Source organism: Mandrillus leucophaeus, unplaced genomic scaffold (genome assembly GCF_000951045.1).
Source record: "Mandrillus leucophaeus isolate KB7577 unplaced genomic scaffold, Mleu.le_1.0 Scaffold10, whole genome shotgun sequence".
NCBI classification, from domain to species: Eukaryota; Metazoa; Chordata; class Mammalia; order Primates; family Cercopithecidae; genus Mandrillus; species Mandrillus leucophaeus.
The window spans coordinates 3,615,582-3,627,695 of NW_012098098.1; positions in this window are offsets into that span (position 1 = coordinate 3,615,582).

Consider the following 12,114-nt stretch of genomic DNA (forward strand, 5'->3'; position numbering starts at 1 on the left):
TATATATTGCCATAATGTTCTAATTAATACATCATTAATTACACATTAATTAATAAAACATTAATATTTGTTAATGTTATAATTAATAAATATACATGTGTATATTAACCTATAATTAATAAATATACATGTATATTAACCTATGTGAATAGGTAAATGTGTATATACCTAATAACAGAGCTTGAAAATATCATAAAGCAAAGTTTTATAGTAAAAAAGGAAAAACCAAGAAATCAACCATCATAATTGGAGATGTTAAAATCCTCTCAGCAGTTGATCGAAGTAGGCAAAAGAAATCAGTAAACATATAAAACATTGGAACAAACTAGCCACCACCTGACCTAACGGAACGTATAGAATACTCACTCAACAAGGGTAGAACACTCACTCTTTGTGAGGGCATGTGAAACATTCGTCAAGACAGACCATATGCTGGCACATAAAACAAGTTGTAATACATTGCAGAAGACTAAACGTCCAGAATATGTTCCCCGACCACAATGGAATTAAGTTAGACATCAACAAGAAAATATCTGGAAAAAATCCCAAGAGACTTGGAAATTAAGGAACACTCTTCCAAATAACCCATGGGTCACAGAAGAAACCACAGAGGAGTGGTGGATCAAAGAGCAGGGACACTCACGCCTCCAGCAATAAAAGACTGGCTCAGCTGAGCACGTGTGTCCTCGGATGACGCAGAACACAGTGGCCCCGTCAGTCCAGAGAAACCCAGAGCTGCCATGCTCTCTCTCTGGTCAAGGCGGTGGTGGACATTCCTGGAGTTTTTCTCTTTGACCTCCCCTCCCAGCACCCACTAGGAGCCCAGCCTTCCCGGATTGCCAGCTGGAGGGAGCCTCATGCCGAGGTGGGCAGGGAAGGTGACCCTTCATCCTGGTCTGGGAATCATTGTGTATTGTGTATGGTGAAAATAGAAGCAGCACTTTTATCCAAGGAGATAGGCATAATCACCAAATGCACATGAAATTGCTTAAACTCTGGGAGCCGACAGACCCCTTGGTTTAATTACACAGTAGGGCCATATTCCGCTGAAAGCAATTACATTTTAGATCTTCTCTCACACACATCCAGGCACATGTGCGTGCACACACACACACACACACGCCCTGCCCAGTCTCCAGGGATAGCCAGCAGGACTTCTCATCCCCTCCCACCCTCCCTCTCTGAGATGGGAGTATATATTTAGACTTTTGCAGGGTGAGGATATTTTTGAATTAGATATTTGTTCACATAGTCCAATATGCCTAAGTCCACAGGGACAGAGTGTAAGTTTCTTCCCCTCCTGTCCCTTTTGCACACTAACCAGCTACCCGGATACAACCAGGAGCGTCAATCTCTTGCATATCCTTCTGAAAACCATTCCCACCACAAGCCCATCTATCCCTCCACAGCCCTTATTCCGGAAGGGATATGTGAACTTTGTATCATCTGTTTGCAGTAAGTAGCCAACCACTTCTCTTCTCAACAAACAAGCTGGCCTCCTTCAGGAGAGCTCCCTGTTGGAAGTCAAATAAGGGGTTTGTCTCCAAGGAGGGTCCGTTCCAGGTAGTGGTAGCTCAAGCCACAGCCACTGTGCCCAGAGCTGGTTAACGAGAGGGCCTCGAGGTCCCCACCCTCCCCAGTTGCCGCTGTGAAAGGCCCCCTTTGTGACAGGGGAGGGCTCCAATGGGACACAATGCTCTCTTGTCGGAAAGGCCTCCTGGAGCTGTCCAGGAGCAGCTGAAAAGGAAGGGAGCAATTTTGTAGCCGTTCCGCAGCCTGGTGGAATCTGTGGAGACTCACGTTTCCAGGCCCGAGCTGGCACGTGGGCTCCTTCCCCAGGCAGACCTGACTTCTGCCTTGAGAAGGCCAGGGGCGCAGGGCACAGAGCCTCAACATCACCCTTCTCTGAGACAGGCCAGACCCGGGGTGGGGGCCACAGCGGAGCGGCACTGGGCTTTGGCCACCCTTCTTGGACGCCAGAGGAGCAAGGCTCCTGGGAAGGTGTGATGGCCAGAATGAAACTCAAATCTGTAGTTCCAGGCGATTCCGTTCTTCCTGTTATTCTAAAACTAAGTGCTTCACACATTTGGGAAGTATTATTAAATACGGGTCTGTCGGATGGTCTGTGGTCAGAGCTAATTTCTTCCAGTTTGCAGAGTGAAGTTACCAGAGGAGCTGTCACAATTGCTTTGACTGCAAATGCTGCTTTGCAGTTTCTGCTGGCTCTGAGGCCTGGGCCCTGTGGAAGAGACCTGTGCCTTTGCGGCACTTCTTTAGAATTCTCTCCAAGATCGCAGTTCCCTCCTGGTTGGAATTTGAATGTGAAATCCAGGGCAATTGCACAATCGCTGAAAACCTAACGGAGTAATTATTTTCGTTCACTCCGGTGGGATGAAAGTTTGAGATTTTATGTCGTCTTGGGGTTACCCCAAAGGCAAACCTATAATTGATTTTTTGTAAAAAGGATATGGCATTTTAAACATTCTTCTCACGTTTCTCCAAAGCATTTGACAGACACAAATTCTCCCAACATTCCAGAGGAAAGAGATGGGGATTATGTTCTGCTCTGGATTAGAAGATGCATCGGCAAGAGTGGAATGAGGTTTCCATTTGTCAAAAGAGGAATTCAGAATCGAGGCTAAGACTTCTGGGTGTCTGTCCTGTTCTCAGCTGTCAGCCCCAAGGTTGACATAGGGACAGACAGTGACATCTGAAACAAGAGAACACAGTGTAGATAGAGCCAGAGGGCCTGTGTTCAAATCCTGACCCTCCCTGTTCTAGCCGTGAAAACCTGAGCAAGTGGCTTCACCTTTGGAGGCCTTAGTTTCCTCATCTGTAAAATGGGTGTAATAATGTAATAGTATCTAACTGTATAATTAAAGAAGTTAATACTCAGAAGTGGGTTAAAGGCCCTTGGTGCATAATAAATGCTCAGTCAGTGTTGCTGTGCTCATCCTCTCTTCCTGCCCTTCTTTCACCAATGGCAAGGTGCCTCTCCGGAGGAGGCCGTCCAACTGTGGGCTTGCCAGGTGGCTGAAAGGCCAGCAATGGACCGAGGCTCTGACTTTTTGTCCCATTGATAAGCTCAGAAGTAGAGAAAGACAAAAACCTTAAAGTGTCAGTCAGCACCTCAGTATAATCCCAAGTGGTGGTGCTACAAGGCTTGGCCCAATGTCGATACAGGCAGAGCCTGGGCCTGCAGGGAAGAGGGACCCAGTCAGAGACAGTGTGATCTGACCTTGGCCCCTGCCACAGGCAGGTTTATGCATCAGTGTGGCCAGGCTGTAGTGCCCAGCGATTCAAACACTCATCTAAATGTTGCTGCAAAGGTATGTGGTGGACGTGTTTAACCTCTACCGTCCGTCGGCTCACAGGGAAGCAGATTACCCTTGACGGCATGGGTGGGCCTCATCTGATCAGGTGAAGGCCTTATGAACCAAATCCGAGGTTTTTCTGGGATGGAGGAATTCTGCCTCCAGACCGCAGCATCAGCTCCTGCCTGGGTTTCCAGACTGCCAGGCTGCCCTGTGGATTTCAGACTTGCCAGCCTCCACAGCCATGTAAACCTCTGTGTGTGTGTGTGTGTGTGTGTGTGTGTGCGTGCACGGTGGGGGGTGTTCTGTGTGTGTGCAGGGGATATTCTGTTTGTGTGTGTGCATGTGAGTGTGTGTGTGTGTTCTGTTTCTCTGGAAACCCTGATTGCTAACACTGCTCCTACGACTAAGCTGGTTGGGAGGTGTGAGGGGAGGGAGGTCTTCTCAGCACTGGTGGAATGATAAGGTTCTTTGCCACTTCTTGAGTGCTAGCTGGTTGCTGGGCAGAGTGCTAAGTGGTTCCACTGTTGCACTTAAGCCAACCTGTCACCTCCTTTCGTTTCTCAAAACTTGCAAATGAGACACTGCTGTATCACAGGATTCATGCATTTAAAATTTTAAGCTTGTTCCAAAATTACTTAACCAAAGAATTCAGCCACTGACACTCCCACCAATAATAGAATTAATCCAGTGGGTGAAAAATGTTACTTCATTTGGTTTCTCCATTCATCTGTCAATGGATACGTGGGTTGCCTCCACCTCTTGGCTGTTGTGAACGGTGCTGCTGTGAATATAAGTGTGCAAATATATCTTCAAGATCCAGTTTCTGTTTTTTCATTTCTTGTTTTTTTAAGCGATGGGTTGGCTCTATCGCCCAGGCTGGAATGAAGTCGTGTGATCAAAGTTCACTACAAAAATGAACTCCTGGCCTCAAAAGATCCTCCCTCCTCCACCTCCTGAGTAGGTAGACTACAGGTGCAAGCCACCAAGCTCAGCCCCATTTTCAGTTCCTCTAGATATATACCCGGAAGTAGGTATCTGGGGGATTAGTATTCACATTTCCTGAACAGTTCTAGTGAGGCTGGACCTATTTCCATATCCTTATTGGCCAATTCACATTACTTTTAGCATAATAGTTTAGCATGATACAATCATGTCTGTGTCTGTCTATCCATAATATCACACACTGCTTAGCTGCAGAGATGATGCCTGGCGCATTTAACACATGGTCTGGCCTTTAGAATGTACTCTTATTTGCTGAATAAATGAATGACTGCTGAAAAAGTGAATGAATGAGTGGACTAGAGCAGGTCCACTCTCTATTATCATTGAGCCACAACGAGAACAGGATGGCGTGAGTGCTTCGTTTGGGGTCTGGCAGGAGGCTTTGAAACACACAATGCAGGTAGGATATTGCCAAGGAAAGGAGGTGGTTTTGCCTTCCTATGGCTACTAACCTCACACAGCCTGCTGGGCAACATAGCACCCCACAGCCAACTCATGCTGGGGGCTACCCCCAGGTCCCCAAAGGCCTTGAGCAGGCTACTCTGGGGGATTGTTTACATCCTATTTTGCAGACGGCAGTTTGTCAGAGAGCTCCTGCAGCTTCTCAAATAGCAGTAATGCATGGAGAAATGCTTGCTACAGTACCTAGCACCAAAGTGTACAATCAATGCAGTTTTCTTCACCTATTTGGGCAGAGAGTGGGCTATCATCTCAAAGGACAGAAAGCTGAACCCTTGTCATGCTGGGGCAGTGGGCATCAGCTGGTGTAAAAACAAGCAAAGTGAAGCCAGCAACGTCCCATAACTGCTATCCTCAAGGATCCAGGCCACCATAAGATCTAGGGCTTTTCCAGGCAAAGACCCATCAGCCTTTCTCCAGCAGTCTCCCAGTCATTGGAAGAGCCAGGAGATGCTGAGCCTGGTCCCAGAAAGTCAGATCCCTCCTTTGCAGAGAATGTTAGCTATCACCCAGTTATCCATTTCCCCAGTATCCATTATTAGAATTTTCTGCCAGGCAGATGGCCACCTCCAATAAAGAATACATTTCCCAGACTCCCTTGCAGCTAGCTGTGGTCATATGACCAAATACTGGCCAATAGGGTGTGAGTGGAAGAGGATGTGATAGGTATAACTTCTGGGTCATACCTTCAAGGGGAGGGATATACCAGGGGTGGCAGCCCAAGCATTGAACAACCAATAGAATACAGGCAGTTAGAATACATGGCACCAGAAGGAGGCTCTCAGCCATGCCAGTGTGCAACAACCTCACCATTAGTCATGGACATCCCTCCCCTTGGCCAGAAAGAGGACTTGGAGGTGAGCCATGCAGATGAGTACAGCAGCCTATGGTTGGCAGAGGAACCAGCAAGAGATTCTGGATCCCTGGCACAGGGACTGCCACTCAGCCCTGCACACTGCACACCTGGAGAGCTGTGAACAAGCAAGACTTAATTTCCTTCTCATTCAGACCTGTGCTATTCAGGATCTGCACTGCAGCAGCCAAGTCCATACTCCAGACACATCTCCTACTCTCCCCTCCCTTCTTCCTGCACTAGTTTTGCTTTCCAGGAAAAGAAAATGGAAGAATTTCCTACAACAACTTCTGTCATCTCAGTGCAGCTGCAGGGCATGGAACAGCTACTGCTGAGTGTAGTGGGCTGAATGGTAGCCCTCACGACTCTTCACTAAGAAGAGATGGTCGCATCCTGACCCCTGAGCCTGTGAGTGAGGTCTTCTTTGCAAAAGGGGTCTTTGTAGATATTATCAGTTAGGCATTTCGACATGAGATCATCCTGTTTGGAGAGGTTCCTGAGTCCTATGACAGTGCCCTTATAAGAGACAGAAGAAGACACAGAGACAGAGATTGGAGTGAAGCTACACAAGCCCAGGAGTGCCTGGAGCCACCAGGAGCTGGAAGAGGCAGGAAGTAGCCGCCCCTGGAGCCTCTGGGGAAAACAGAGCCCTGCTGACAGCTTGATTTCAGGCTCTGGCCCCCAGGATTAGGAGAAAATAACTTTCTGTTGTTTTAAGTCACCAAGTTTGTGGTGGTAATTTTCTTTGGCAGCCCCAGGGCACTCCCACATGAGGGTGACTATTTTTCTCTGCCATCTCGGAAATTTTTGTCTCCTCCCTGCAGGGGAGAGTGCGGCTCTATCTAAAAATCATGAATGAGTAGTTCAGGGTAGTTGCTTGGAGGTCGCACAGTCCTCAGACTCCCTGAGTTCTCAGATTGCATCTACCCCATGAGGTTCAACCCTGAGAACACCAGCCTCACCCCACCCAGCCATACCCACCCCAGCCTCACCTCGCTTCTCTCAGCCTTCCCTTCGGAAGGATTCCCATTGCAGGTGCAGGCAGGGATTCCTCTACTTGTGGGTTCTGTGAAACTCCACAACCTGTTTCAGAGGTCTTGACTCCTGCTATGGAAAGGGCAGGTGGTCAGAATGCAGGACTGCGGGGCTATTGGCATGACACAGACTCAAATAGCCTGTTTTGGAAATCAAAAGCTTTCTCTCTGCATTCCAACCATAACATCCTAATCCTTCCTGGGGTGAACTGCTGCCTCTCAAGGAAATGCAAAAGGAGTCAGACATTCAAGCATCTTTTAGTTACCGAGCACGTACAGCTGCTGTAGGAGAGACTTGACCACAGTGGCTTAAAAAAATAGGGTCCTAGCGTCCCACGCACACATGCTCACCAGAGGCCCAAGGGGGATGGCTCAGGGATGGTGTGGAAGCCCCGCAGAGCCCTTGGATGGGGACTCTTCATTCCTCTGCCCTGCTGTCCTCTTTTTACAGGCTGAGGCGGGCACAGAACCCACTTCCTTCTCATGGGGTGTCCTACTTGGATGGCCTGGCCTTTGTGGGGTGACTTCATGCCTGTCGCCTCGTTTCTGGAATCTCTGTGTAAACCTACAGATGGCGAGACCCTGGGCATCCAGCATCCTGGTCTCATGGCTATTGACTTCTAACAAAAACAGTAACTGTTCCTTTGGCATTTCCTTAAGTCTTCCCAGCCCTCAGGCCAGGCTGCAACCTGGGACTCAGGAGTCAGGGATGCCTGGCTCTCAATTCACCTGTTGCTGTGACCTGGGCCAGGGGACTTGGCCTCTTCTTACATCAAAATGGGGCAGCTGTCTTGTTCCCATCGAGGGTAAAATATGATGTGCCTGGCACTCCAGACATGGATGTAAATGTCAGAGGCTGAGGTCAGGGCCCAAGCCCACGAGAATGCAGACCCGGGACCTGGGAGCCAGCACTCCACTAAGTGCTGGGGAGGCAACGATCTCCAGAAACAGGAGAGAATATTCCCTGCCCCTGGGACCCTGACAAAAGCAGGATAACTTCAGACAGTGACAAGTAAGGCACCACGCAGAGAGCAAAATGGGGAGGAGTGGGGGGAGGGTGCCCTGGTGTGGGGACAGCCCCTCTGAGGAGGTGGCCCTTGAACTGAGGCCCAGGAAGATAGAAAGGGGAAACGGAGGCGGCCAAGTACAGGTGAAGGTGAAGCCAAGGGTGTGTTCCGTAGGGCGCCCCCTTTCCACGCAGCTAAGCCCCCTTCCTCCTTCAGTTGGATGGTGGAGCTCTGGGGTTCTAGTCCCGTTGTCCCTACAATGGGAAAGTGACTTTAACCTCTCCGTGCCTCAGTTTCCCCTGTAGAATGAGGATGATGATAATAGTCTGGCATCCAAGTAGATGAGCACACAGAGAAAACTGAGAACAGTGTTCCCAAATGCTGCAGGTGTGCTGGGAGCACTGGGGAATTGCAAAAGCATGAGTGCTGTTTGCTTGACACAGAAGGGTTGCAGTTTCCGGCTGGTGTGTCCTGAGACTCAGGGACAGATGAGGTCTCAGGAGTGGAATCCTGTTCTGAAGGGTTGAGGCTCCTGCCCGCAGCAAAGCTGCCCCCAAACCCAGATTGCACCATGAATCAGTCAGTCAGCAGGGAGCCAGCTCTGCGGCCCAGGAACTCGCTCCTGGGTGTGCATTTCTCGGAAAGGCTTCTACTCCCATCCCTCAAAATAAGCAAAACCCCAAACGCCACAGATGCACACCACACACATCACTGTCTGCAACCCCAGCCCTGTTTCCATGCTGGTGGGAATGGTTGATCATTTTGATCATTTAAGTGCATTGAACCCTTTCTGTTTGTTTCATGAAAAAATAATTTCTGTTTGCTTTAGCCACATTGTTTGTTGTTTAAAAGAATAAAATAATTAAAATAAGAGGAACCCTATGTAGTCTTGGATTTTTCTCTTTACCAGCACATAGAAATGTGTGGGTGATATCTATCATTTTTTTAACCAACACAATTTAATGAGTTGTATTGTTGTCCATTGAGTTATTATGCCTTATGTTTTATTTAACAAATACACATGCACATCTATATATGCAAATTAGATGCCTAAATCTATATTTTTTTCTGTGGTGACCATAACAAATGACCACCAGCTGGATGGCCTCCAATAGCAGAAACGTTTTCTTGTGTAGTTCTGGGGGCCAGAAGTCCAAAAGGTGATGCAGGGCCGGTTCCTTCTGGAGACTCTGAGGGAGAGCGTGTTCCAGGTTCATCCCGCTCCCGGGGTCGCCAGCATCCTTGGCATTCCCTGGCTTGCAAAGGCATTTCTCCAGTGTCTGCCTCCACCATCACTTGGCCTTCTGTTTGTGCTTCCATCTGTGCCCTTTCTCTGTGCTCATCTCTACTATTTTCTAAATTATTTTCTTTGCCCATCTTTGTTTAAGCTGGATAAAAAGCCAGGACAACAGGCATCTTTTCTTTCCTAGAATGTAAGGTCACCCTAGCTCTGCTGTCCCACCGGATTTGAGTTATATATCACTAGCCAGCAGCTCTGGCATATTCATGGCAGCTGGTACTCGGCCTTCTGATTGGACCCTTCCCTCTTCCACCTGTTTTTGGGGACTACACTTTGCAAAGGAGAGTGGCAACCATTCATGTAGCAAGCCCCAAGCTCCCTTTCCTGACTACTTAACTTTAAGGATGTAAACACAGAGGTCAGGTAACTTGGGGGAGTCGTGGTCAGTTGGCGAGGAGGCTTGGATTGGAACTTGGACATTTACCTTCAGAATCTGAGTTTGTGTCTATGGTGCTCTAGTGCCTCTACCCTAGTTCTAGATGCCCTGTGTTTAAAATGTGTTCAGGTTGCTCTGATCAGATTCAGAGCACTGCTGAACATGCTTTCCCTTCAATGCTTTTCACTGCTGCCTAGGATCCCCTCATATGCATACACTGTGGGGCTCTTACCCACTCCCCTGGAGAGCACCACCTAGGTTGCCTCCAGTGCTAGGCTTCCCCAAACCCCATGCTGATGAGTATCCGCATACACAGGACCTCCGGGGAAACACCCCAGGTGCACAGGCTCAGAGCAGCAGGTTGCAGGATATTCCCATAATTAACTTCTCGAAGCACAAAGTGTGTTCTTTCTGTGAAGTCCTGAAGTTGTGCAGGCTCCTACTTCTAAGCTACGCAACTGCAAACCAAAAGGTGTTTCGAGGAGCTGTCATCGTGATGTGACTGGCTGATGGGACTGTGTATTGGAAAGGAATTTGAAAACGGTTTCATGCTGGGCAAATGTGTGGGCCACTCACATTGCTGCTGAACAGCAGGATCTGTCTTTAGGGTGAAGTGTGGACAGCCTCCATGGAGGGGCTGCACCTGTCACTGGTTTGTGGAGGACGGAGTGCCCCTGGACTCCAACCCACAGGCAGAAGCCTGGGACCAAAATCAAGAAAGCTCCTCTCGCCTGTCAGTATGCAGGTTGAGGGAGAGGCCTTGATTCACAATGGCTCAGTGCTCTCACCACAGGGCCCTAATGCACGGGCTGAGGCAAGGGGAGCAGGGCTGGGAGCTGATTCTTAAATCCTGGTGGACTCTGAGCACACAATCCACTCTCCACAAGCAAGCACAGTGAACTTCCCCAGGTAGAAAGCAGCCCAGCAATTTACTCCTTGGCACACTGCTCCAAAGATGGTTCCCAACAATGCTACCCCTACCCTCGGCGTATGCTACCTGTTCTTGCCCAGAGATGGAAAAATTACTGGGCTGGCCTGTAAATGCTCCGGTCAATACAATGACAGTCTGGGACATCTGAATCCTGGTCTTAAGAAGGCTGAAAGCTTCTACTTCCCTCCTCTTGGAATCCAGCCTCTGTGTTGTTAGAAGCCTTAGCCACATGGCAAGGATACACAGAGGTGAGCTGAGGAGCTCTGGTCAAAAGTCCAGTGGAGCTCCCAATAGCAGCAAGCACCACTGATGGCCACATGAGCAAGAAACCTTGCACCTTCAGCCCAGTTGAGCCTCTGAATGACTTTCTGTGGCCTCTCTACAAGGAGCCCAGGGTAGCTGGATTCCTTACAAGGACTCCTTACAACGCAGCTCCTAAAGCGTGCATCCTGAGACAGGGCCCAGGCAGAAGCTTCTCTACTCACCTAACCTTGACAGTCACACAGAGTCATTTCTGCCAGTCAAGCCATCCAAACGATCTCATAGGCCTGCCCAACTCCAGGGGAGGAGTCCTAGACCTCATCTTCCAGAGAAGAAGCATCAGAGAGTTTGCAGACATGGTCTAAACCACCAACAGAGCATGTCATTCTCATTAAAAACCTGCAATGCTTAACCATCCCATTTAGAATAGAATGCATGCTTTTCCCGGCTCACTAGGCTGGCAAGATCACCACAGCCCCTGCCTACTCTTTCCACCCTCGCTTTCCATCCTCTCTGCTTTCTCAGATTTCTACTCCCCCAGTCCCAGCTACACTGGCCTCCTCCCAGATCCTGGAAGACATCACATTGCTGTGACCTCAGGGCCTTTGCATGCGCTATGCTTTCTGTCTAGAACACTCTTCTTCTGGATTGTTTCCTGTCTGACTCTTTACGATGCAAGCCTTGGCTCAAATGGCACCAGGTCAGGTGTGTCCCTCCTGCCGTCATTCTCTATCTCCTTACCTGGTTTACCGTCTTCATTGCACTTAGCTGTATTTGAAACCATCTTTCCGTGGACTTGCCCATTCATGTTGCTTACCGTCTGCCTCTTCCAACCAGAATGGAAGCTCCTCGTTAACCACGAGTTCAATGCCTGGTTCTTACTAAATATTTGTTGAATGAACAGACAATACACAGACGAATGCACTGGTGATAATTAATGCAGACTAATGCTTCCTTTTGAAGTACAGTGTGTGCCTAGTACAGCACTAGGTACTGGGATATCAGACGGATGAAGTGCAGGGAGACAGCGACTGACACTGCCAGCGAATTTCTCGCCCAGGCTGGGGTGCAGTGGCGCAATCACTTCCTTTTTGGATGTATCTTCCTAGTCTGGAAAGTGAAACAAAACAAAACAAAACGTTTCCCAGGCTCCCTTGCAGCCAAGGTGCTGGAGGTGAATGAGATTCAACCAATGAGATGCAGTCACAAGAGACCTGGGGCAGAGACCAGCTCCTGATGCGTCCTGCTGGTGCCACAGCATAGAAACTCGGGGTTTTCTGTGGTGGCATTCCAGCATCCAGGCATCCACCTTGGGGTGCCAAGGGGCAAGTGGGCAGAGCCTTCCTGACCCTGGATTGCAACCAGAGTTGTTTGTGTTATTTTTCATCTTATTTTATTTATTATTATTATTATTTAAGACAAAGTCTTGCTCTGTTTCCCAGGCTGGAGTGCAGCAGTGTGATCATGGCTCACTGCAGCCTCAATCTCCTGGGCTCAAGCGATCCTCCCACCTCAGCCTCTCAAGTAGCTGGGACTACAGGCACACACCACCACACCTGGCTAGTTTTCATATA